The following is a 26,549-nucleotide window of genomic DNA, read 5'->3' on the forward strand; positions in this document are numbered from 1 at the left end:
TGGCCCAGTTGGGCCCAAACCTCTCCTGCATTGGTGCAGCACCCTCTCCTCCTCTCCTTTCCCCCTCGCTCCCTCCTCCATCCCTCACCTCCCCCTTTTCCCCTCCCCCACAACCCCCCTTAGCCTCCCTCCCCCTCCCTAGGAGATAGATTTAAACTTTAAAATGTGAATAACTTTAAAAATATAACACAGATTTCAATGAAACTTCTTCCATTAGCACCAAAGGAACGACGGTGAGTAAGGTGGGCCTAAAATTGATGCGCTATTGTGCACCATTTTGGCTGTAGTTCAGGAACAAACAAACGCGTTTTAGTATATAGTAGATGTTGATTCCTCAGAAGCCAAGACAGGGAATAATGAGGAGAGATAATAAGTGGCAGAGATATCAGACAAATATTTTGAGATACTTTAAAAAATAGTGAAAATGTACCAAAAACCGGCGCTCCCACTTAATTATACATCATCTACTCATGGAGCAGAGATGCAGATGCCCTAGCACCCGTAACCTGTCATATCCTGGACTTACAATGGGTCCTTTCAAATCTAGGCTTTCCTTACCTAGGAGTGGTTGTAGCCCGGCAATTCCCTTTAGTATCATTATCCACTGCTAACTTGATTTATAACCATATAACCATATAACAACTACAGCACGGAAACAGGCCCGTTCGGCCCTACCAGTCCACGCCGACCACTCTCTCTGACCTAGTCTCATCTACCTGCTCTCAGACCATAACCCTCTAATCCCCTCTTATCCATATACCTATCCAATTTACTCTTAAATAATAAAATCGAGCCTGCCTCCACCACTTCCACTGGAAGCCCATTCCATACAGCCACTGAGTAAAGAAGTTACCCCTCATGTTACCCCTAAACTTTTGTCCCTCAATTCTGAAGCTATGTCCCCTTGTTGGAATCTTCCCCACTCTCAAAGGGAAAAGCCTACCCACGTCAACTCTGTCCGTCCCTCTTAAAATTTTAAAAACCTCTATCAAGTCCCCCCTCAACCTTCTACGCTTCAAAGAATAAAGACCCAACCTGTTCAACCTCTCTCTGTAGCTTAAATGCTGAAACCCAGGCAACATTCTAGTAAATCTCCTCTGTACCCTCTCCATTTTGTCGACATCCTTCCTATAATTTGGCAACCAGAACTGCACACCATACTCCAGATTCGGCCTCACCAATGCCCTGTACAATTTTAACATTACATCCCAACTTCTATATTCGATGCTCTGATTTATAAAGGCAAGCATACCAAACGCCTTCTTCACCACCCTATCCACATGAGATTCCACCTTCAGGGAACAATGCACAATTATTCCCAGATCCCTCTGTTCCACTCGATTCCTCAATTCCCTACCATTTACCCTGTACGTCCTATTTTGATTTGTCCTACCAAAATGCAGCACCTCACACTTATCAGCATTAAACTCCATCTGCCATCTTTCAGCCCACCCATCCAAAAGGCCCAAATCTCTCTGTAGACTTTGAAACTCTACTTCATTATTAACTACACCACCTATCTTAGTATCATCTGCATATTTACTCATCCAATTTGCCACACCATCATCCAGATCATTAATGTAAATGACAAACAGCAGTGGACCCAACACAGATCCTTGGGGTACTCCACTAGACACTGGCCTCCAACCTGACATACAATTGTCAACCATTACCCTCTGGTATCTCCCATTCAGCCATTGTTGAATCCATCTTGCAACCTCACTATTAATACCCAACGATTTAACCTTCTTAATCAACCTTCCATGTGGAACCTTGTCAAATGCCTTACTGAAGTCCATATAGACAACATCCACAGCCTTGCCCTTATTAATTTCCCTGGTAACCTCTTCAAAAAATTCAAGAAGATTAGTCAAACATGACCTTCCAGGCACAAATCCATGTTGACTGTTTCTAATCAGGCCTTGTTTATCCAAATAATTATATATATTGTCCCTAAGTATCTTTTCCATTAATTTTCCCACCACAGACGTCAAACTAACAGGTCTATAATTGCTAGGTTTACTTTTAGAACCTTTTTTAAACAAAGGCACAACATGCGCAATGCGCCAATCTTCCGGCACCATCCCGTTTTCTGGGCCGTGTCTCCGTTCCTGCTGCGGCCTACCATCGGCCCAACTCCTGGAGCTGGCGGCCTCCAGGGCTCTGGTTCGCAGAGCCCGCGGATCGGACTTACCACCACCGGAGCCGGCCGTCCTCGGAGGCTGCGGGAGCGGCTGCGACTCGCCTTAGGCTCGGGCCGCGTGGATGCCGACATCGGGAGCTCCGGCAGCGGCAGCGGGTTCGCCCGCCCCGAATCGCGGGGCTTGGGTCGCGGACATTTCACCATCCGGCGCAGCCTAAGATATGCCGCGGGATATTTCTCTGCTGGGCGGGGGCTTCAATGTCGGGAGCCACGACCGCCCCGACGTGCAGCAACAGCGGCAGCAGCGTGTTCGCCCGCCCCGGATCGGACTTATCATCGGCGGAGCCGGCCGTCTTCGGAGGCTGCGGGAGCGGCTGCGACGCGACTCGCCTTGGGCTTGGCCCGCTGTGGACCGTCCGGTGCGGCCTGCAACCACAACAACCTGACTGCGGGCGAGGACAGCGGGAGAAGGGAAAGACATTGTGGCCTTCCATCACAGTGAGGAGAGGACTGGAGGAGACTCACTGTGATGGATGTTTCTTTGATGGATGTTTCTTTTTTTTGAGTGTTTTTGGGGTTGGGTGGTTTGAGTGCCTGTTTGATGCTTTTATTGTTGGACTGTGTTTTGGGGGTTTTTTTGGGGTTGTGTAATTTGAATGCCTGTTTAGCGCTTTTATTGTTGGACTGTGTTTTGGGGGGTTTTGGGGTTGTGTGATTTGAATGCCTATTTAATGCTTTTATTGTTGGACTGTGTTTTTGGGGGTTTTTGGGGTTGGGTAATTTGGATGCCTGTTTAGTGCTTTTATTGTTGGACTGTGTTTTTGGGGGTTTTTTGGGGGTGTAATTTTGATGCTTATTTAATGCTTTTGTTGTTGGACTGTGGGTGATTGAATTAACATTTTGTTCAAGATGGCCGGGCCCTCGTGTGGTTGGCTGCCTGCCACTGTATGTTTCTTTTTTTTCCTAGTCAGATGTGCAGCACTTTGGTCAACGTGGGTTGTTTTTAAATGTGCTATACAAATAAATTGACTTGACTTGACTTGACTTGACTAATGACGTTTGAAATATTTCCGTCATAGCCCCTGCTATTTCTGCACTAACTTCCCTCAATGTCCTAGGGAATATCCTATCAGGACCTGGAGACTTATTCACTTTTATATTTTTCAAAAGTGTCCGTACCTCCTCTTCTTTAATCCTCATAATTTCCATCACTACTCTACTTGTTTCGCTTACCTCACATAATTCAATATCCTTCTCCTCGGTGAATACCGACGAAAAGAAATTGTTTAATACCTCCCCCATTTCTTCCGGCTCAGCACATAGCTGTCCACTCTGACTCTCTAATGGACCAATTTTATCCCTCGCTATCCTTTTGCTATTGACATATCTGTAGAACCCCTTGGGGTTTACTTTTACATTACTTGCCAAAGCAGCCTCATATCTTTTTTTCGCTTTTCTAATTTCCTTCTTAAGATTCCTTTTACATTCTTTATATTCCTCAAGAACCTCATTTACTCCCTGCCGCTTATATTTATTGTATATCTCCCTCTTTTTCCGAACCAAGTGTCCAATTTCCCTGGAAAACCACGGCTCTTTCAAATTATTATTCTTTCCTTTCCACCGAACAGGGACGTAAAGACTCTGTACTCTCAAAATTTCACCTTTAAATATCCTCCATTTCTCTATTATATCCTTTTCATAAAACAAAAAGTTCCATTTCACTCCTTTTAAATCCTTTCTCATCTCCTCAAAATTAGCCTTTCTCCAATCCAAAATCTCAACCCTTGGTCCAGATTTGACCTTCTCCATAATTATATTGAAACTAATGGCATTGTGATCACTAGACCCAAAGTGCTCCTCAACACATACCTCCGTCACCTGACCCGTCTCATTTCCCAACAGGAGGTCCAAAACTGCCCCTTCTCTGGTAGGTACCTCTACGTATTGCTGCAAAAAACTATCCTGCACACATTTTACAAACTCCAAACCATCCAGTCCTTTAACAGAATGTGATTCCCAGTCTATGTACGGAAAATTGAAATCACCCACAATCACTACTCTGTGCTTACTACTAATATCTGCTATCTCCTTACATATTTGCTCTTCCAATTCTCGTTCCCTATTTGGCGGTCTATAATACACCCCTATAAGTGTTGCTAAACCTTTCTCATTTCTGAGTTCCACCCAAACAGCCTCCCTAATCGAGCCTTCTAGTCTGTCCTGCCAAATGACGTTAGTCCATTGGTACACGTCAGAAATTGGTTTGCAATGTTGGAATTAGCATGCCAATTTACATGAAGGCCTCCCAGCCAAGCAAAGTTCAAATGATCTACATTGCAACTTAACTAAACTTTGCAAAGCTCCAATATTCAGCATGGGTGACGTTTCGGGTCGAGACCCTTCTTCAGACATGTTAGGGGAGTGTACAGGACAGAGATAGAATGTAGTCAGAGACAGTAAGACTGGTAGGAGAACTGGGAAGAGGGAAGGGATGGAGAGAAAGACAAAGCAAGGACTATTTGAAGTTAGAGAACTCAATGTTCATACTGCTGGGGTGTAAGCTACCCGAGCTAAATATGAGGTGCTGTTGCTCCAATCTGTGTTGGGCCTCACTCTGACAATGGAGGAAGCCCAGGACAGAAAGGTCAGATTGGGAATGGGAAGGGGAGTTAAAGTGCTGAGCAACCGGGAGATCAGGTAGGTTAAGGCGGACTGAGCGAAGGTGTTAAGCGAAACGACAGCTGAGTCTGTGCTTGGTCTCGCCGCCAGAATTGACACCTGGAAAGGCAGTTACAGTAGATGAGGTTGGAGGAGGTGCAAGTGAAACTCTGCCTCACCTGAAAAAACTGTCGGGGTCCTTGGATGGAGTCGAGGGGGTAGGTAAAGGGACAGGTGTTGCATCTCCTGCGGTTGCAGGGGAAAGTACCTGGTGAGGGGGTGGTTTGGGTGGGAAGGGACGAGTGGACTAAGGAGTTGCGGAGGGAACGGTCTCTGCAGAAAGCAGAAAGGGGTGGAGATGGGAAGATGTGGCCAGTAGTGGGATCCCGTTGGAGGTGGCAAAAATGTTGGAGGATTATATGCTGTATGCGACGGCTGATGGGATGGAAGGTGAGGACAAGGGGGACTCTGTCCTTGTTACAAATGGATGTGAGGGGGAGCAAGAGCGGAGCCACTGGATATCGAGGAGACCCGAATGAGAGCCTCATCTAACCAGCATCTGCAGTTGTTTCTTACATAGCAAAGGGAGTACTATTTGGAGAAATATTAGGTTATCCACTTGGACAGGAATGTGCAAGTCTGATGCTCAGAGAGATTGGAATGCACTTAAACAAGAAACAACATTGGCGGATAGGTCTAAAGGCAATAAAGGCGGTAAGTGAAATGTTGACCTTTATTTCAGGAGGGATGGAGCACACGAGGAGTGGTGGAGTGCAATGTGCATGCATGCACTGGAGGAGGGTTAGACTGCAATGTGCATAGAATGCACTCAAGGAGGGATAGAGTTTCATTCTATGCATGGATACACCCGAGGAGGGATGGAGCACAATGTGTGTGGGATGCACTCGAGCGGTGGTGGAGAGCAATGTCCATGGATGCACTGGAGGAGGGATGGACTGCAACGTGTGTAGAATGCACTCGAGGAGGGATAGTGTGCTTTGTGTGCATGGATATACATGAGGGAGGGGCCGAGTGCAATGTGCGCAGAAAGCACTTTGAGGAGGGATGGAGTGCATTGTGTGGATGTCTTGCTGCAATTTGCACGAGGAAGGTGATATTATACCTCTAGTATCGTGTACAATTTTAGAATGTTGATTATGTAAGGGGGCATTGCAGGAAATGTTCATTCGATTAACTCCCTGAATGAATAATTTCTCTTTTGATGCAAGGTCGAATAGATTATTCAAAGCATCACAGTGCGTCAGCGATCCTTCACCACACGCACCAATGATCTTTCACCACATCTTGCATCACAACAGTTCTGACAAAAAGTCAGACTATACAGAGATGCTGTCTAACCTGCAGAGTTTTCCTGCGGTTTTATTTCAGATTTCAATCATATGCAGTATGTTGCTTGTGAGTAGATAAATGGTGTGAAAAAAGTACCCTGTGCTGAACAAATCTAGGGCTCTCATACTACAAGGATTACCCATTTAAGAGAGGGAGATGCAGAATTAATTCCCTCAAGGGACTGTACCACAAAGGAACCGTGTTTGCTTAGTATATTTAAGGACAAAAAAAGATGGTTACATTGAGTTTAATGGAGATGGAGTGATTGAGATTAGGCAAAAAAATTGAGTTAAGCCCAAAAATCTTACTGAATGGGAGAATGAGGTCAATAGGACCACATGACCAACTCCTGTACTGACAAATTATTTAGTTTTGAAGTAGTCACTAATGCGGAAAGTGCAGTAACCAATTTGCACACAGCATGTGATCTTAAATCAGCAAAACTTTAATGATCTGATTACCTGAGAAATAATTATTGGGTATGCCAAGATGAATAAGCTTGGTTCTCTTGAAGACTGCACAAAGATGGAATTAAGATTACAGCAGCCCGCTGCTGACCTTCCAGTCCAACAGCTCAGATCACTATATCACTTCAGTTACGATCTGCAAATATTTTGGTTGAGTTCAGTTTGGAGATACAGCCTTCGGCTCACCGATTCCGCGCCGACCAGCGATCGCCGTACACTAACACTATCCTGCACCCCTACACAATCGGGACAATTTTCAATTTTTACTGAAGCCAAATTAACCGACAAACCTGTACATTTTTGTAGTGTGGAAGGAAACTGGAGCACCTGGAGAAAACCCACGTGGTCACAGGGAGAACATACAAACTCTGTACAAACAGCACCTATATTCAGGATCGATCCCGGATCTTTGGCGCGGTAAGGCAGCAACTCTACCGCTCTGGCACTGTGCCATTTACTGTGGCTGCAGTTTTCTGTGTCGAACTGTAGCCAGTCACATTTTTAATCTGCACACTCCAGGTTCGGCAGTTTTGTCATTAAAGTAATGCCTTACTTCCCACCCTTCTCCCACCCCCTTGCCCCTCACCCTCACTCCTTTAGGAAGACTTTTAAAGCTGGCCAAAAAATTTGAGGCTTCCTTATGGAAGCGGCAGAGCCCGGGACTAATATTTTATAAAAAATATACCACAGAACATACTTTATTTTGTGCTGAAACCACTGATGTACGGTGTGAACCAACAACGTTACCAACAAATTAGACAATAGACAAAAGGTGCAGGAGTAGGTCATTCGTTCTTTGAGCCAGCACCGCCATTCACCGTGATCATGGCTGATCATGCACAATCAGTACCCCGTTCCTGCCTTCTCCCCATATCCCTTGACTCCGCTATCATTAAGAGCTCTATCTAACTCTCTCTTGAAAGTATCCAGAGAATTGGCCTCCACTGCCTTCTGAGGCAAAGAATTCCACAGCTTCACAACTCTGAGTGAAAAAGTTTTTCCTCATCTCCGTTCTAAATGGCCTACCCCTTATTCTTAAACTGTGGCTCCTGGTTCGGGACTCCCCCAACATCGGGAACATGTTTCCTGCCTCTAGCGTGTCCAATCCCTTAATAATCTTATATGTTTCAATAAGATCCCCTCTCATCCTTCTAAATTCCAGAGTATACAAGCCCAGTCGCTCCAGTCTTTCAACTCCTTCAATGGCAAGAATGTCCTTCCACAAGTGTGGAGACCAAAATTGCGCACAATAGTGACCAAACACGCTGGGCTCCAATTCACATTCCCACCTCTACATAAAGCACTTCTTCAAACCATTTACATCACGTCAACAACCATCTTCTAACATCAAAAACTTCATGCCTGATTAAGTATCAACAGCCAGATCTAACCTCCATCTCTCTCTAAATCCATCTCATGTCAGAATTTGTAAATACTATCATCATTAATGAAAATATAAAAAGTGCAGATGTTGTAAATCTGAAATAAAAACATGCTGAAACACTCAGCAGGTCAGGCAGCATCTGTGAAACTAGAAGCTATTTATGTTTCAGGTTGAAATCTCTTCAGTAAGCCTAGATAATGAGTGTTGGCTGAGTTATTACTGATGGAGAGTTTGTTAACAGATTTTCAACTTCACTTGCTCCGTGCACTTTAGAGAGGAGTTGCTAGACCCTTCACCTTCCCATAGATGTTGCCTGATTTACTAAATGCTTCCAGCCTCTTCTCATTTTTATTGTAAAGAAAATACACAAAATAGCTTAGCTGATCGTGCCATGCAACTTCATTCCCTATTTGTAACTTAGGTCACATCTAGCTCACAGGCTCTGTTAGCTGCTACAAGATTATGTAACTGATCCTGGTGCCCTTAGATTAAAGAGGAACTAGAAGGGTGGTATGCAAAGAGAACAAGATTGAACATCTGCCAGGATTCTGCACCCAGTCATGATCTAGCAATTCCTCTCTAAAGTGCACGGGGGAAGTGAAGTTAAAAACCGGTTAACAAAGTCTCCAACAGTAATAATTCAGCCAACATTCATTATCTAGGCTTACACATGAGCAGACACCAAGTGCTGGAGTAACTCAGCGCAGCATTTCTAAAGGACATTGATAGGCGACGTTTCCAATCAGGATACTTCTTCAAACCCAACCCGAATCGTAGCCTATCTATGTTCTCCAGAGTTGCTGGCTGACCTGCTGAGTTACTCCAGCACTGAGTGTCCTTTTGTGTAAACCAGCATCTGCAGTTCCATGTGTTTGCACATGAGCAAACCTGGGTCAAGGAGTGCAAAGAACTACCTCACAATATCAATCAACTCCAGAAGGAGGAAAAAAAAAGAACAGATTATTCCATTTAAATCATTCACCCTTGTCTGGATTCTTTGCATGGACTGTTTCTTTTCACAGCCCTATATGGTTTGTTCACATGAAATGTAACTCAATTTGTGCTCTGAAATGCTTTGGAGCATAGACTAGGCAATGTTGATAGTCTATTTGCTTTGGCAATCATTGCCATACATGTGGCAGCCGTCTTAATTAGACGTCACACCCACATTCCTATCACCTTGTTTAACATACTGTTCTGTAGATGCATGTTTTATTTTTAGCACACTATGCACTTGAATAAATTTCAATGAGCAACATACAGCATTACCTCTAAATGTTTTGTTGAGCCCACAGAACAAACCACGTGTTCAGAGATCATGCGCCTCATTTGGCCAGTAGATCCAGACTATGCTGTAAATATACAATAAGACCGCCTGCTCTTGAGATGCCATCTACATCCCTTCTCAAACTTTAACTCAACTCCACCCTGCACAGACACTTACGAATCTTTCCAGAAATAAATATTTTTTCTTTCCCCTCCTGCTGACGTTGATCAACTGGGTAACTTTCCAAGTACGACAGCAAGTTTGTCAGTGGACCAAGACTCCAAATTAAAACAACTGCAAACGTTTCCCTTGCATTATTTCTACAAGGGATCTCCTTCATCACATCCTGCACAACGAACATCAGTTAATAATCCAGTTATTGTCATATTGCTATTTCTCAGATACAAGACGACTCGTGGACCCGTCGGGTCCCGTTGTTACTAAAGGTTCTTTAGTAACTTGTCAGTTTCTTTGTTGAACAAAAATAAGGTGCATGTTGCAATCAAAAGCGTCTGAATAATTGGTTGGGCAGAAAGCCTGCAAAACAGTACACGATAGCGCAACAATTTGAACAAAACACGACCCGTACACCCGTTTTGGGTTCCCGTTGTGACAGCGGTTGATGAAAAAAGACACACGATTTTAATATTATTGAGTGGTCAAACTTTAACTTGAAGAAAATTTGAGCATTCAAATCAAAAGCAATTCATTGGTTGCGAATCGATTTGGGAAATCCTGTATGAATAAAAGCCACGCATATTTCTTATTGAGCCACACAAAACAAAAGATCCTAGGTGCACCCTGGCGTCTGCTGAATTAGCCCCTCTGTTTGAGGATAGGAATTTCGCTTCCAGTGTTGATCCTAAAAAATGAAATGTTAACGATTAGGTAGTCTATTTTAATGTTAATTGAAGAGTAAGTGTACGGTTGCACTCTGTGGCTCTTTATGGAATAATGGGATGGATTCTTTAATCTTCATCAGGGACACTGGTTGGGGCCAATTTTTAACTTTACGTGTGAAAACACAACAATGCTTTAACCAACTAGGTACAGAAAAATTAGACCAGTGCATCTGATCAAGTTTTTCTTTTCCCCTTCCAATAGAAATGAAAAATAAACAACTAGGTGGGCATACAAAGAAGGAAAAAAAACAACCTTTTACAACACCATGCAAGATTGATAAACTAACTTAAAAATACAATTTAATAGGCAGATGGCTCTCAACCCCAACTGTTTGAGTTACCACAAATGGTGCCTGTGGCATCATTCTGGCTAGGGATGAAGGAGCATCAAGATAACATGCTGAAATTAGTTTTGGATTACCCTGTTGGCCTATCATTTCAATGTGCATGATCCTGATGCATGAGATGCCACATTCCATTTTGCTCCAACTTGAACAAAATGTAGGCAGCAAAACCTTCCCCCAACACCTTGGGAGTTCCAGGAGTGATGATTTTAAGCCTTCCTTGGTCACTCAAGGTCAGGCATGGTTACTCTTGTGAGGAGGTCATACTACACCGAGCCAAAATGTGCTTGCACCTACATCATAAACATAATGGGGCCAAATTATATTCCAGGTTATATGAAAAACTATGCACTGCAACAAACCACTAATCAGGGAGTAAATTAACAAAACTTTCAGAAATGAAAGTTGCCCATTCGGCTCTTCTATCCATTTACCCAACTTTGACCAAAGTCTTCAATCTAGTTTGTGTTTTGGGAAAGATTATTCCACTATTCTAACAGTACCCTAAACAGTCATGCTATCATCTCAAGGTGTATTCCCTTTCCTTTAGGGAAATTCCTAACAGTTTTATTTTATCTACCCTACGAGATCCACTTATCATAAACACCTTAAACAGATCATCCACCAAATCTTTTTTCTCTACTCAAAGTAAATAATCATCACTTAGTTTTAAAGTGTTATTTGCTCAAGTTAAAAACATCAAAATGTTTGTTGTCTGTTTTAGCCCTTAGGTCAATTTTTAAGTACTCTTACTCTAGCTTATTTGCTTAAGCAGAGTATTTTTAATACCTGCAAATAGAGAGAGAGCAGCTGTCAAAATTGTGAGCTGACATAACAGGAGATATTTAACACAGTGTGGACCCCTATATATCGACGAGACCAAGCGCAGACTGGGCGATCGTTTCACTGAACACCTTCACTCAGTTCAACTTGGCCTATGCAATCTCCCAGTTGCCAAAGACTTTAACTCCCCTCCCCCTACTGACCTTTCTGTCCTCCAACTTTCTTTTATTATCATCACTGTCAAATTGGAGGAACAGCACCTCATATTTCACATGGGCAGCTTACAATCCGGCAGTATGATTATTGATTTCTCTAACTTTAAGTAATCCTTGCATCCCCTCTCTCTCCATCCCTCCTCCACCCCAGTCATCATACTAGTTTCAACTCCGCATCACTCCGCAACAACCCGGACTTAATCATTAAACCCGCTGACAAGGGAGGGGCTGTGGTAGTCTGGCGTGCTGACCTCTACCGTTCCGAGGCCAGACGACTACTATCAGACACCTCTTCCTACCTATCCCTGGACCATGACCCCACCGATAAACACCAGACCTTTATCAGCAGCACCATCACTGACCTCATCATCTCCGGCGATCTACCCCCCAGTGCCTCCAATCTCATAGTTCCCCAGCCCCGCACAGCCCGATTCTACCTCCTACCCAAAATCCACAAACATAACTGTCCCGGCAGACCCATTGTCTCTGTCTGCTCATGCCCCACCGAACTTATCTCTACCTACCTCGACTCCATCCTATCCCCCCTGGTTAAATCCCTCCCCACCTACGTCCAAGACACCTCACACGCTCTCCATCTCCTTGATAACTTCCGGTTCCCAGGCCCCCACTCCCTCATCTTCACCATGGATGTCCAGTCACTCTACACTTCCATCCCCCACAAGGATGGTCTCGAAGCCCTCCGTTTCTTCCTCGACCGTAGAACCATCCAATCCCCATCGACCAACACTCTCCTCCGCCTAGCAGAGCTGGTTCTTACCCTCAACAACTTCTTCTTTGACTCCTCCCACTTCCTCCAAACCAGAGGCGTAGCTATGGGCACTCGCATGGGCCCTAGCTACGCCTGCCTCTTTGTCGGGTACGTCGAACAATCCCTGTTCCAGACGTACACTGGCCCCATCCCCGAACTCTACCTCCGCTACATCGACGACTGCATTGGCGCTACCTCTTGCACCCATGCAGAACTCACTGACTTCATACACTTCACCTCCAATTTCCATCCTGCCCTTAAATATACCTGGACTATCTCTGACATCTCCCTCCCGTTTCTGGACCTCACCATCTCCATCACAGGAGACAGACTAGTGACGGACATTTACTATAAACCCACTGACTTGCACAGCTATCTGGACTACACTTCTTCCCACCCGGTCCCCTGCAAAAAGTCTATCCCCTACTCCCAATTCCTTCGTCTACGCCGCATCTGCGCCCGGGATGAGGTGTTTCACACTAGGGCTTCCGAGATGTCCTCGTTCTTCAGAAAACGGGGCTTCCCCTCCTCCATTATAGATGAGGCTCTCACTAGGGTCTCTTCTACATCCCGCAGCTCCGCTCTTGCTCCCCCTCCCCCCACTCGCAACAAGGACAGAATCCCCCTCGTTCTCACCTTCCACCCCACAAGCCAGCGGATCCAACATATCATCCACCAACATTTCCGTCACCTACAACGGGACCCCATCACTGGCCATATCTTCCCATCCCCTCCCCTCTCTGCGTTCCGCAGAGACCGTTCCCTCCGTAACTCCCTGGTCCACTCGTCCCTTCCTACCCAAACCACCCCAACCCCTGGCACTTTCCCCTGCAACCGCACGAGATGCAACACCTGTCCCTTTACCTCCCCCCTCAACTCCATCCAAGGACCCAAACAGTCTTTCCAGGTGAGACAAAGGTTCACCTGCACCTCCTCCAACCTCATCTATTGCATCCGCTGCTCTAGATGTCAACTTATTTACATTGGCAAAACCAAGCGCAGGCTCGGCGATCGCTTCGCTGAACACCTGCGCTCGGTCCGCATTAACAAAACTGATCTCCCGGTGGCCGAGCACTTTAACTCCCCCTCCCATTCCCAGTCTGACCTTTCTGTCATGGGCCTCCTCCAGTGCCATAGTGAGGCCCACCGGAAATTGGAGGAACAGCACCTCATATTTCGCCTGGGCAGTTTGCAGCCCGGTGGTATGAACGTCGACTTCTCCAACTTTAGATAGCTCCTCTGTCCCTCCCTTCCCCTCCTCTTTCCCAGATCTCCCTCTATCTTCCTGTCTCCACCTATATCCTTCCTTTGTCCCGCCCCTCTGACATCAGTCTGAAGAAGGGTCTCGACCCGAAACATCACCCATTCCTTCTCTCCCGAGATGTTGCCTGACCTGCTGAGTTACTCCAGCATTTTGTGAATAAATCGATTTGTACCAGCATCTGCAGTTATTTTCTTATACTAGTTTCACTGTTGTCCTGCTGAGTTTCATTGTTTGAATTACTTGTTATCACCTTCCGCACAACCAACAATGGACCATTGTATAGGCTCCAACTTTCTTTTATCATCATTGCTGGCTTTGATCTGTCTTTTCGCATATCTTTCATTAATTTGATCTATGTAACTTTTCATCTCTCTCGGTTCCCTCTCCCCTGACTCTCAGTCTGAAGAAGGGTCTCGACCCGAAATGTTACCTATTCCTTTTCTTCAAAGATGCTGCCTGACCCGCTGAGTTACTCCAGCTTTTTGTGTCTATCTTCAGTTTAAACCAGCATCTGCAGTTCCTTCCAATAGATAAATTATATGAAAGTTTTCTTGTTAATTGCCTAGTATCTGAACAAATGGCGTCCAAGTGCAGCAGCAGCACAATTACTGGAACTAATATGCCCTGGAGGGAAATTAGAACATCGCTATGAAGTTTGCCGCATCAAGTAAGAGTGAATAAGTTTAATCCTGTGCACTGGGCTCAGTAAGTAAAAACATACCGACAAACATTCACAAACATGGGGAAAACATGACAGAGAGCAAAAGGTGGAGACTGAGCAGCTCAAGGTCATCAGTCTAACCAGTACAGAAATGTTTACCGTAAAACAAGGTAAGTGCCCTTTCAATAGCTGATGCAGGTGCAGTGCATTCAAGGTCTAATTCACCTGTCTCCCAGGCTGACGAAAGCTAAATGTACCATCGGGCAGGAGCTATAGAAGCCTGAAGTCCTTAGAATTATCTGGTTCTTGAACCGACCTCTACAACTCTAATCCTGCCTCACCGATGGAACAGCACAGACCAGCTCTTCCACTATCAAGGACTTTCTTTCTAATTGTATATTGTTGCACTAATAGCTTGCTTTTTTTGGCACAGTCTTTTTCTTTTCACTGACTCGTAGAATTTGAGCAATTTATGTATAATTTATGTTTATCTGTATTGTCTGAGGCTACATGCCAGTAATGCCGCTGCAAGCAAGACTTTCATTGTACTGATACTTCACTGTACTTGTTCATATGACATTAAACTCGCCTTGACTTGCTGTAGGTTTGGGGAGTAAAATTTCTAAAGAGTTCAGAGATGGAAGTTGGGGAGTGTTGACAGGAAAGCATTGAAATGGAGGCAACAAAAACACAAATGAAGGTTTCAACGGAAAATATAGCGATATATATTATAAGAAATGCCTAGGAAAGAACTGCATTTGCTGGTTTAAAAATTCCAATGGAGGTGTACGAGTATTTATTTGTTTCATTTCGACCCCATTATTCTCCTATTGCATGAATATGATGAATCCCAAAACCTTTAGTTTATGTGTAGGAAGGAACTGCAGATGCTGGTTTACACCGAAGATAGACACAAAATGCTGGAGTCACTCAGCGGGACAGGCAGCATCTCTGGAGAGAAGGAATGGGTGACATTTTGGGTCGAGCCCCTTTGCCTGAAGAAGGTAGAGTTGCTCCAGCATTTTGTGTCTACTTTTATAGATTAGTTTTAGTTAAGAGAGACAACGTGGAAAGAGGCCCTTCGACCCACTGAGTCCACAGCGACTCGCGATCCCCACACGCTAACACTATCCTACACACACGAAGGATAATTTATAATTGACAATTTTTATTACACCATTATTATAGCCCTGTGCCAATCCTGATTCTGGCTCAATTCTAAACAGGACAGCTGTGGAGACAGAATATGTAGAATACACATTCCTTCTCCCCCGAGATGCTGCCTGACCTGCTGAGTTACTCCAGCATTTTGTGAAATATAGAATACACAATGTGCAACCAGGGCATTTAGCCCAATTACCCGTAGTGTTTATGCTACTATTCTTCCTGAACTAGCAATCAGCATCACACCCTCTCTCTCCATGCTTATTTCACATTCCCTTTAAACACTGTTCTTCTCACAGATAGCACTACACACCACCTGGTGTAAATAAACTCAACTTTGCAAAAGCTAATGTACCGAGCAAGCACCAAGGTAGCAATAAAATATCCAAAGATTCAGGACAATATCAGAAGCAGACCTCACATTTGCTGCATTTTGGTATTTGAAAGGACTGTATTTTTCTTGTGCACAATTTAGTTCCAATTCCAGCACCTAAATATTGCATCATAAAATGGTCCTTCTCTTACATTCAAACAAAATGCGTAATAATCAATTTTGACTTACACCTAAATCATGTTTGGAGTCCAATAGTATAAAATTAAACAAGATTCATCAAAGCAAGGAGATACTGAACTCAGTAGTATAAGAAAATAACTGCAGATGCTGGTACAAATCAATTTATTCACAAAATGCTGGAGTAACTCAGCAGGTCAGGCAGCATCTCGGGAGAGAAGGAATGGGTGACGTTTCGGGTCGAGACCCTTCTTCAGACTGATGTCGGGGGTGGGACAAAGGAAGGATATAGGTGGAGACAGGAAGATAGAGGGAGATCTGGGAAGGAGGAGGGGAAGGGAGGGACAGAGGAGCTATCTGAAGTTGGAGAAGTCGACGTTCATACCACCGGGCCGCAAACTGCCCAGGCGAAATATGAGGTGCTGCGCCTCCAATTTCCGGCGGGCCTCACTATGGCACTGGAGGAGGCCCATGACAGAGAGGTCAGACTGGGAATGGGAGGGGGAGTTAAAGTGCTGGGCCACCGGGAGATCAGTTGCGTTAATGCGGACCGAGCGCAGGTGTTCAGCGAAGCGATCGCCGAGCCTGTGCTTGGTTTCGCCGATATAAATAAGTTGACATCTAGAGCAGCGGATGCAATAGATGAGGTTGAAGGAGGTGCAGGTGAACCTCTGTCTCACCTGGAAAGACTGTTTGGGTCCTTTGATGGAGTTGAGGGGGGAGGTAAAGGGACAGGTGTTGCATCTCGTGCGGTTGCAAGGGAAAGTGCCCGGGGTTAGGGTGGTTTGGGTAGGAAGGGACGAGTGGACCAGGGAGTTGCGGAGGGAACGGTCTCTGCGGAACGCAGAGAGAGGAGGGGATGGGAAGATATGGCCAGTGGTGGGGTCCTGTTGTAGGTGACGGAAATGTTGGTGGATGATATGTTGGACCCGCTGGCTGGTGGGGTGGAAGGTGAGAACGAGGGGGATCCTGTCCTTGTTGCGAGTGGGGGGAGGGGGAGCAAGAGCGGAGCTGCGGGATGTAGAAGAGACCCTAGTGAGAGCCTCATCTATAATGGAGGAGGGGAAGCCCCGTTTTCTGAAAAGCGAGGACATCTCGGAAGCCCTAGTCTGAAACACCTCATCCCGGGCGCAGATGCGGCGTAGACGGAGGAATTGGGAGTAGGGGATAGACTTTTTCCAGGGGACCGGGTGGGAAGAAGTGTAGTCCAGATAGCTGTGCGAGTCGGTGGGCTTGTAGTAAATGTCCGTCACTAGTTTTTCTCCTGTGATGGAGATGGTGAGGTCCAGAAACGGGAGGGAGATGTCAGAGATAGTCCAGGTATATTTAAGGGCAGGATGGAAATTGGAGGTGAAGTGTATGAAGTCAGTGAGTTCTGCATGGGTGCAAGAGGTAGCACCAATGCAGTCGTCGATGTAGCGGAGGTAGAGTTCGGGGATGGGGCCAGTGTACGTCTGGAACAGGGATTGTTCGACGTACCCGACAAAGAGGCAGGCGTAGCTAGGGCCCATGCGAGTGCCCATAGCTACGCCTCTGGTTTGGAGGAAGTGGGAGGAGTCAAAGGAGAAGTTGTTGAGGGTAAGAACCAGCTCTGCTAGGTGGAGGAGAGTGTTGGTCGATAGGGATTGGCTGGTTCTACGGTCGAGGAAGAAACGGAGGGCTTCGAGACCATCCTTGTGGGGGATGGAAGTGTAGAGTGACTGGACATCCATGGTGAAAATGAGGGTGTGGGGGCCTGGGAACCGGAAGTTATCCAGGAGATGGAGAGCATGTGAGGTGTCTTGGACGTAGGTGGGGAGGGATTTAACCAGGGGGGATAGGATGGAGTCGAGGTAGGTAGAGATAAGTTCGGTGGGGCATGAGCAGGCAGAGACAATGGGTCTGCCGGGACAGTTGTGTTTGTGGATTTTGGGTAGGAGGTAGAATCGGGCCGTGCGGGGCTGGGGAACTATGAGATTGGACGCACTGAGGGGTAGATCGCCGGAGTTGGTGAGGTCGGTGATGGTGCTGCTGATGAAGGTCTGGTGTTTATCGGTGGGGTCATGGTCCAGGGATAGGTAGGATGAGGTGTCCGATAGTTGTCGTCTGGCCTCGGTGCGGTAGAGGTCAGCACGCCAGACTACCACAGCCCCTCCCTTGTCAGCGGGTTTAATTATTAAGTCCGGGTTGTTGCGGAGTGAGTGGAGGGCTGCACGTTCAGGAGGGGAGAGGTTGGAGTTAGTCAGGGGAGTGGAAAATTTGAGGCGGCCGATGTCACGCCGGCAGTTTGAGATAAAAAGTTCTGGTGGGGGTAGTAGGCCATACTGGGGGGTAAAAGTGGAGGGGGTCCGTTGGAGACGGGAGAAGGGGTCATCAGTGGGGGGTCGGGACTCCTTGCCATGGTAAAAGGCTCGGAGGCGGAGGCGGCAGAAGAAGAGCTCCACGTCATGGCGGACGCGGAACTCGTTGATGTGGGGGCGGAGGGGAACAAAGGTAAGGCCTCTGCTGAGGACCGACCGTTCGGTGTCTGAAAAGGGGAGGTCAGGGGGGATGGTGAACACCCGGCAATGGTGGGGGTTGGGGTCGGATGGAGGCAGGGGGGCAGGTGGAGGGGATGTATGGTGGGGGGGTGGTGGGTTAGCTGGGCAGACGGGGGCATGAGGACCGATGTGGGGAGTACTGGGGGTCAACTGGCTGGAGGGGGAAGGGGGAGACCCAGTGGAACCCCTGCTGCAGTTACCTGTAGTAGAGGGTGGGCAGTAGGAACCAGCAGTGCTGAGGGGCTCTGCCTGGTGGGGGTTGTGGGCCAATCATGTTTGGAGTCCAATAGTATAAAATTAAACAAGATTCATCAAAGCAAGGAGATACTGAACTCAGTTGAGTTTGGCAGATTTCGAGGATGCATTGATTTGCTGAGGAAAGTCAGTTTACTCACACCAGGAAATGGTGCAAAGTTACTGTTGTAACAGCAAATAGTGGATTAGATATTTCAGTCCAACGTTTCTGATCAATGATGCAGTCACCAGTTCCAAAAACAGAAACGTCAACAAAACAAAAATATAACACACAGCATCTCTGAAGAACATGGAGCTGCAACATTTGCATTGGGGGGGTGGGGGGTGTGCGTGCGTGCGTGCGTGTGGTTGAAGAGAGGGGCCGGACAAAGCCTGGCAAGTAAGAGGAAGAAGGGTTCTGACCTGAAACGGTACCTATTCCTCTTCTCCAGAGATGCTGCCTGACCCGCTGAAGTTACTCCAGGATTTTATGTCTATCGTAAGTAATAGGTAGATACAGATAAAGAGGGATTTTGATAGGCAGTTGGTTGGACACAGGCCATAGATGCTGTCTGACTCGCTGAGTTACGCCAGAACTTTGAATCTTTGTTTTGTAAATCTGCAGTTCCTTGTTGCTAGAAATGTTAACAACATTATTTCTCTCTCCAGAGATGTTGCCTGATATACTGAGCAGTTCCAACTTCCTCTGTTTTAGTGTTTCCAATTACTTCTACTGAAGATCTGCAATGCTTTTTTACAATTACGTACTTCTTCAAAATGCCATTGTTTAAGTATTGAAGCTCACACTTAGATTCTGTGCAGAATTTCACCCATGAAGTGGCAATGTTGCACAGGGTCACAGCTTGGATGTAATTACTGGGCTCTCTCGTCCATCAAGCCTTACAAAACCAATAAACTAGACGGATTGATTAGAAATTTAAAAAAATCAAGGGAAACTATTACAGCACAAAACTTAGGTCTGAGTGACCACTATGCTTAAAATCAACTAACGAGTAAATTGCATTTATCCTGACACCTTTAATATAGAAAAATGGATCAAGACATCACATATCATCGTAATCAGACAAGTATGGACACACAGACAAATTTGAAAAGTGAACATTTGAAAAGTGACTAAAAGGTTTTGTGAATGTAATATTTAAGGAACATTTTAGAGCATGAGAAAGATATAGAATAGAACTTGATTATAAATGTGTATAAACCATTAAAAGCACAAGGGCATGTTGAGAAGGCAGCGAATATAACACATGCAATCCTGAGATTCATAAATAGAATCAGAGCACAAAAGCAGTAAGGTTTTGAAACCCTGGTTACGCAACTTTTTTAAAAAACTGGTTGTTATGATCTGGAACTCACTTGCAGTTGAGTTGGTGGAAACAGGCCAACTCAAAAGAGAAACAGATACTTGAAAAAGAGCTAGCCGAGGCAAGGGGAAAAGGAACAAGAGAAATGGGAGTGGCCACAAGAAGCCAGCAAACATTCAGCTGAATGGCTTCTTTCTGGGCTGTAGGTGCACACGTGGCTCCCTTTGCAGAACCTTTGCATCTCGTTGGTGGCATTGCACACAAACATCAGGAGGCCAAAACAAGGTGGTTGTCCTGGTTTCCCATTATCCTATTAAGAATAAAAGCAGAATGCTGGGAACATTCACCAGATGAGGAAGCATTAGTGATAGAAGAAACAGAATTACTGTTTCAAGTTGGAGAACCTTCTTCAGAAATGGGAGAGATAAAATTATGGTTTTGTTGATTCCAGGAATCAACCAGACTGGAATGACAGGAATCTTGGGATTATAACAGTGAAAATGGATCATGGCAAGTGTTTAATTGTTGGAATAATGGGGAAAATAAGGTGAATAACATTCCCCCAAATTTATACTCAGTGTAAGATAACATTTATAGTTTTATATTTCCACTGTGGGATGATGTTCATTGTTTAATTGTTCTATTTGAATAGGTGATGATAATCTTCATTGTTTTACATTGGGTTCAATTGCATAAAACATTCCGAGAAAGGATGTGGGGAAATATTACACAAAAGTTAAATGTGTCTGAGGGGGTGCATGATGTCGCTTTACTGGAGGGAGGGAAGGAGGGAGGGAGGGAAGGAGGGAGGGAAGGAGGGAGGGAAAGAGGGAGGGAAAGAGGGAGGGAAAGAGGGAGGGAGGGAGGGAAGGAGGGAGGGAAGGAGGGAGGGGAAGAAGAGGGTGCTGCACCAATGCAGGAGAAGTTTGGGCCCAATGGGTCCACTTGGTCTAGTTACATATATATAGTTCACATAAAACAGTTATAGCAGACACCATGGAAGAGCAATAAACAGCAAGACAACAACAACGGTGTCGATAAAATGGGCACACACTTAGCAGATGAAATTCAACAAATCTAAATTGACATCTTAGAGGAAGAATTTAAAGAGGTGATACATATTAAGGGTCACATTTAAAGAAGAACTCTGGGATTGGCAGTTTTGGAGATGCTTAGAATAAATAAAACCAATTAACAAATCACATGGGATTGCGGGTTTTCTTTACAGCCAAAGAGTACAAACACCAGGTGGATATACCAAACACAAAACACAAATTTGTTTTTAATAATGGTAACGCGTTTTAATTAGGGGCATCGGACTTTCAGGAGGATGTAAAGGCTTTAGATACTAAACGGATTTACTCAAATAGATCTGGGGATAACGGATACAAGGATAGACTGGGGAACCCAAAATCATGCAAGATTTAAGATGACTATAACAACATTTAAAAGACATTTGGACATGAAAGGTTTAGAGGGAAATATAGACCAACCTCGGGCAGATGGGTCTAGTGTAGATGGGGCATCTTGGTCAGCATGGCCAAGTTGGGCTGAATGGCCTGTTTCCATGCTGTACAACTATTAGTTTCTGTTTGCTTACTAGGCTAATTGTAAAACGTCACAGCTGTGAGATTCGTGAAATAATTAGAAGTGACAAAACATGTTGTAACAATTTAAGATTTAAAATGGCCTGCTGAAATAACAATGAAAATATAAAAGCTAAGAAAACAGTGCAGGAAATGACAAAAGAGTAAGGAGAACCAAAGGCCAGCACAGACCTGCTGACTGAATCGCTCTTTTTCTGATCTACTATTCCTGATTGTGTGACAGCCTAAACGTTTTTGGGCATGACAGCAGATCGGGACTATCACTGAGTGAATTTACCATTTAAAGATCACCTCACATTTGCCAGCATTCTATGATAAGGATCTTTGCTGTAGCCGCAAGCTGACTGGTTTTTAACATTGGGTTTTTTAAGCAAGCTACCAGAATGCCATCCTGTCATTCACATGCACAGCATGTCCTTCAGGAGAGAATCCCGACCCCAGGTGCTGTCTGTGAGGAGTGTGCACATTTTCCCTATGACCTCATGAGTTCCCGCCTGGTGCTCAGACTTCCTCCCACATGCCATAGACGTGCGGGTGTGTCCTCTGTAAATTGCCCCTAGTGTGCAAGGAACAGGGAGAAAGTGGGATAACCTAGAAATAGTACAAAAGGGTGATCAATGATCAGCATGGACTTGGTGGGCTGATTAGGCTGTTTCAAAGCCGTATATCTAAATGAAACTAAACCATGGAGCATTTATTTATAGAATACCCAGCAAAAAATAAAGAGCAAATATAAAAGCACTATTTATAACCTCTGCGAACATCACAAGGTTAATGTCAGTCAGAATGCTATGCAAGTGCATCAATAGCAATGAATATTTTTTTCACGCTAAGTGTTGACATAAACCTGCACTTAAAATTCTGGAGATTTCTTTGAAATTTATATTATAACTAAAGCCCGGTTGGCAATCCTACAGTTAGACAGCGTGGATGTGTCACTGAGGATCATCTAACAAGTTTCACTTTTTATTGATATGTAATTGTAGATTACTTGCAAAAATCAACTGATTTCAGTTCGGAAAAAAAACCTCTCGCTTCAATTTCAACCAAAGGATGATGCAAGTAATTATGTCCAAACTATGACTTTCAAAGCGTAGACACGATTGTAAGATAGAGAACAATGCACAAGCATTCACAAATAACAATTAAATAATGACCCGATAATGATAATTCCCTTGTAATGATGGTTGACCAGGGACAAGGAACTGGGAAGAAGTCCCCAGCTCCTCTGCAGGAGTGCTCAGGAATCCTTATCCTGAAGAGAAAAGATAATACCACAACTTTCTGAGTACCGTGGAGGAGTGGCTTGGACTCAACCCTGGATATGGACTACATATTTAGGAAGGAACTGCAGATGCTGGTTTAAACCAAAGATAGACAAACTTCAGTCTGAAGAAGGGTCTCGGCCCGAAAGGTCATCCATTCCTTCTCTCCAGAGATGCTGCCTGTCCCGCTGAGTTACTCCCGTTTTTTGTTTATCTTCAACTACATGTTTATATCATCGCAGTTAATGCAAGGCACATATGGTGGTTCTTGTTGGATGAAATAGTTACAGTTCATTAATGTGGACAGAAGCCATTTATTAACCCATAGACGTGTAGGAAGAACTGTGGATGCTGGTTTACACCGAAGATAGACACAAAATTCTGGAGTAACTCAGCAGTACAGGCAACATCTCTGGAGAGAGGGAATTGGTGAGGTTTCAGGTCAAGACCCTTCTTCAGACCCATGGAACCAGCACAGTAGCCAAGGTGGTTGGTGAGGGAACAACAGTTCCCAGGTAAATTATTAATGGCTTGAGATGAGATCCAGTAATTGTATACCTGCTATAGCGTGCTATCCAGGAAACAGAAACTCATAGTACAGTCTTCGTGCTGTAATACACAAAATGAAATAGTAAGTCAATTTATACATAACGCATTTCTCATTTAGCACTGAGATAATTACCACAGTTTTTAATAAAACTGACAGAAGTTGGACCACCAAGGAGGACATCCCCATCTCTTCCAAAATGATTCTGCAGGTTTTTTTATATCCACCCAGAATTTTGGTTTAATATCTCATCTGAAAGACCACCTCTAATCTGCAGTCTACCCTCAGATATATGCTTGTGATTTAGCCCAATATTTTTCTCGAGTAGGACTTGGACCCAGTCTTCTGATGTTTAATGTTGAAAAGGTAACTCAGCCACTTAGCACAATTTTACCCAGTAATCCTTGAAATGGTTAACACATCTCACAGGAGGGGTGCTTACTAATGCAACTCCCTGCCAAGCATGAGTGGTTGCATTCTCTTGGGATTTCCTGCTGTCTCACACAGTCTCAATGTGAATGCGTGCAAGTCGGCAGGTTTTAATCATGCAGCTTGTTGCGATCAGGTTTTCCTTTCAAGCTGCTCCAACATACAGGACCATCAATCCTTTCAACTGACCCCATGGCAGATTCCAAATTTCATGTGGCTTGTGGAACCAATCCCAAAAGGAGTAACTGTCAATTGGTGCCTGTGCTATGGTTTAAGCAACTAGGGGATTACATTTTTCTACAGTCACTGAAATAAACTAGTTTCTGCACTTTCAAATATATTATTAACAGCTTTTATGGCTACGGCTTCCTCTGCGACTTATTCTGGAAAGTTTCCATGGCATCAAATACATTCATTTATTATAAAACCTTGTGGGAGTCCCGTGGTTGTGGAAGCAAGGATTTTTTCAACTGTACCACCCTTTCACAGAGTCTTGCATCAGACTCCATCCAAGGAAGAAAGACAGCCAAACCACACACAACCAATAGTAGTACAGGAGCGGGAGAAAGCCTTAGCTAGTATCTGTTTCTCAAGCAACTTACTGATGCTTCATATGACAAGTAATTAGTACAGTTGAGTACCAAATAAAAAACCTATTTAAGCCGAATGAATCATTTTTCATATCCTGAAACCAAACAGTGGGATTCGTATATGTCAGCATAAATGATCGCAGACACAATTTTACTAAAAGCTGTGGTAATTATCTCAGTACTCAATGTGAAAACGTGTTCTGTATAAATTGACTAGTTACTACATTTCCTGTATTACAGCACTAATGCTGTACCGTGAGCTTCTGTTATCTGGATAGCTCGACAATGTACTGGTCCTCATCTCAATCCATTAATAATTTACCTGGGAACTGTTGCTCCCCGAGTTACTGTGCCAGCTCCATGGGTTGTGTCTACACACCAAATATAAACTATGTTGTAATCTCAGGATTGCCACCTGTGCCATGTGCTAGTTAGGCAAGAAATGGAAAGACACTGTAGTTCAATATGTAGCTTAGGAGTTGGTGAAGGAGAGAGAGCTTTAGATATATGGATTATTGGGCTTTCTTCCTGCACTGAAGGGATGGATTGCACCCAAACTTGAGGGAAAACCAATATTCTCGCAAAGAGGTTTGCTTGTGCTACTGAGGAGGTTCAAACTAGAGAGGCAGGGGGGTGGAAACCAGAGAAGGTGGACAACAGGTGGAGAAATCGATGGGGAAGGCAGAGGTAATGGGAAGTAAACCTGAAAGGAAGGATAAAGCAGGGACATGTTCATGAACATGGCGAGACTGTTGCCGGGGCCTCAACGAAGGGCTTTGTATAGTCTTTACCCACAGGCGAGTCCCGTAGGACAGGAGAGTAGCCAACGCTGTTCCTTTGTAAAAGAAGGGAAATAGGGATAATCCAGAAAATAATAGGCCAGTGAGCCTCATATCAGTAGTAGGGAAGTTATTGGAGAAAATGTTTAGGGTAGGGTTTACTCACATTTGGAAGAGAACAGGCAAATTAGCAACAATCTGCATGGCTTTGTGCACAGCGGGTGATTTCTCGTAAAATTGAGCAGGTTTTTTGAGGAGGTAGTGAAGGTGATTGATGAGGGCATGGCAGTGGCTGCTGTCTGCATGGGCTTCAGTAAGGCATTTGGCAAGGTAGGTTAATCCAGAAGATTAAGCTGCATGGTATCCAAGTGACTTGGTAGCTTAAATTCAGAACTGGTTTGTGCAAAGACAGAGGGGTGGTGGTGGAAGGGTGTAAATCTGGCTGTAGATCTGCAGATCTGTAACCAGTAGTGTCCACCCATATAGCACTTTAGCAGACAATTAGTGATAGGATCCTTAATAGCATTGATATGCAGAGAGATGTACATACTTGGATTGCTTTCTCTGGAGTGTCGGAGGCTGAGGGGAAACATTGATAGAAGTATATAAAATTATGAGAAGCCTGGATAGTCCCAAGGACACAGATAGTCCGAACCTTTTCCCCTAGAGTGGAAATATCAAATACTGGAGGGCTGGGCTTTAAGGTGAGAAGGGGAAGTTTAAAGGAGATGTTTGTGATTAAACACAGACGCAGGTGCCTGGAGCACGTTGCCAGGGGTGGTGGTGGAAGCCAATACAACAGTGGTATTTAAGAGGCTTTTAGATGAGCACATGGATATGCAGGGAATGGAGGGATATGGATCATGTGTGGGAAGAATGATTAGTTTAATTTGGCATCATGTTCAAGACAGTGTTGGACAAAGGGCCTGTATCTGTGCTATACCCTTCTACGTTATCTCATGCATGTTGTATAATATGTACTGTTAGATAAAGTTAATACAGGTATCTTGTATACTGATTTGGAAAATGTATGCTTGCACATTAGGTGCCTTACAAGTCAACATACCATGTAACTAAAAGGATCGCATACAATAGACAGTGTTTTGCTGGTATTTAATGTGTCCTTAGGAGTACAGTATGTATGTGCAGGAATAAATTGCGACATTAAGATATAACTTCTTTTGACATAAATTGCTACAACAAGGTATACAATATGTTGTTGCATGCAATCAAAGGGGTGCGACATAATGCAAATAAAGAGATACCATGTACAGTGCCTATTGCGTAGTTAGTGTGCAGGATCCTTTAATCCATTTTATAAAACAGTTGCAAAATCGGAATCCACACAAAGCGTTCTGCAATCTTCCTGCTC

The 26,549-nt window shown here is 44.6% G+C and overlaps 1 protein-coding gene across 6 annotated transcripts in view; it reads right to left on the reverse strand.

The window, feature by feature from the left end:
* LOC144605495 (serine/threonine-protein kinase 38) overlaps window positions 1-26,549 on the reverse strand; it is a 78,145-nt gene that overhangs the window by 46,993 nt on the left and 4,603 nt on the right. The window contains exon 1 of one of the 6 annotated variants that reach the window (XM_078420836.1): window positions 23,391-23,441. The exons of the other annotated variants lie outside the window; for them this stretch is intronic. The gene's annotated coding sequence lies outside the window, so the exon portion shown is untranslated. Of the gene's footprint in view, window positions 1-23,390; window positions 23,442-26,549 lie in introns of those variants that run through there. 6 annotated transcript variants of the gene reach the window in all.

The sequence above is a fragment of the Rhinoraja longicauda genome, chromosome 24 (genome assembly GCF_053455715.1).
Source record: "Rhinoraja longicauda isolate Sanriku21f chromosome 24, sRhiLon1.1, whole genome shotgun sequence".
In the NCBI taxonomy this organism is placed as follows: Eukaryota; Metazoa; Chordata; class Chondrichthyes; order Rajiformes; family Arhynchobatidae; genus Rhinoraja; species Rhinoraja longicauda.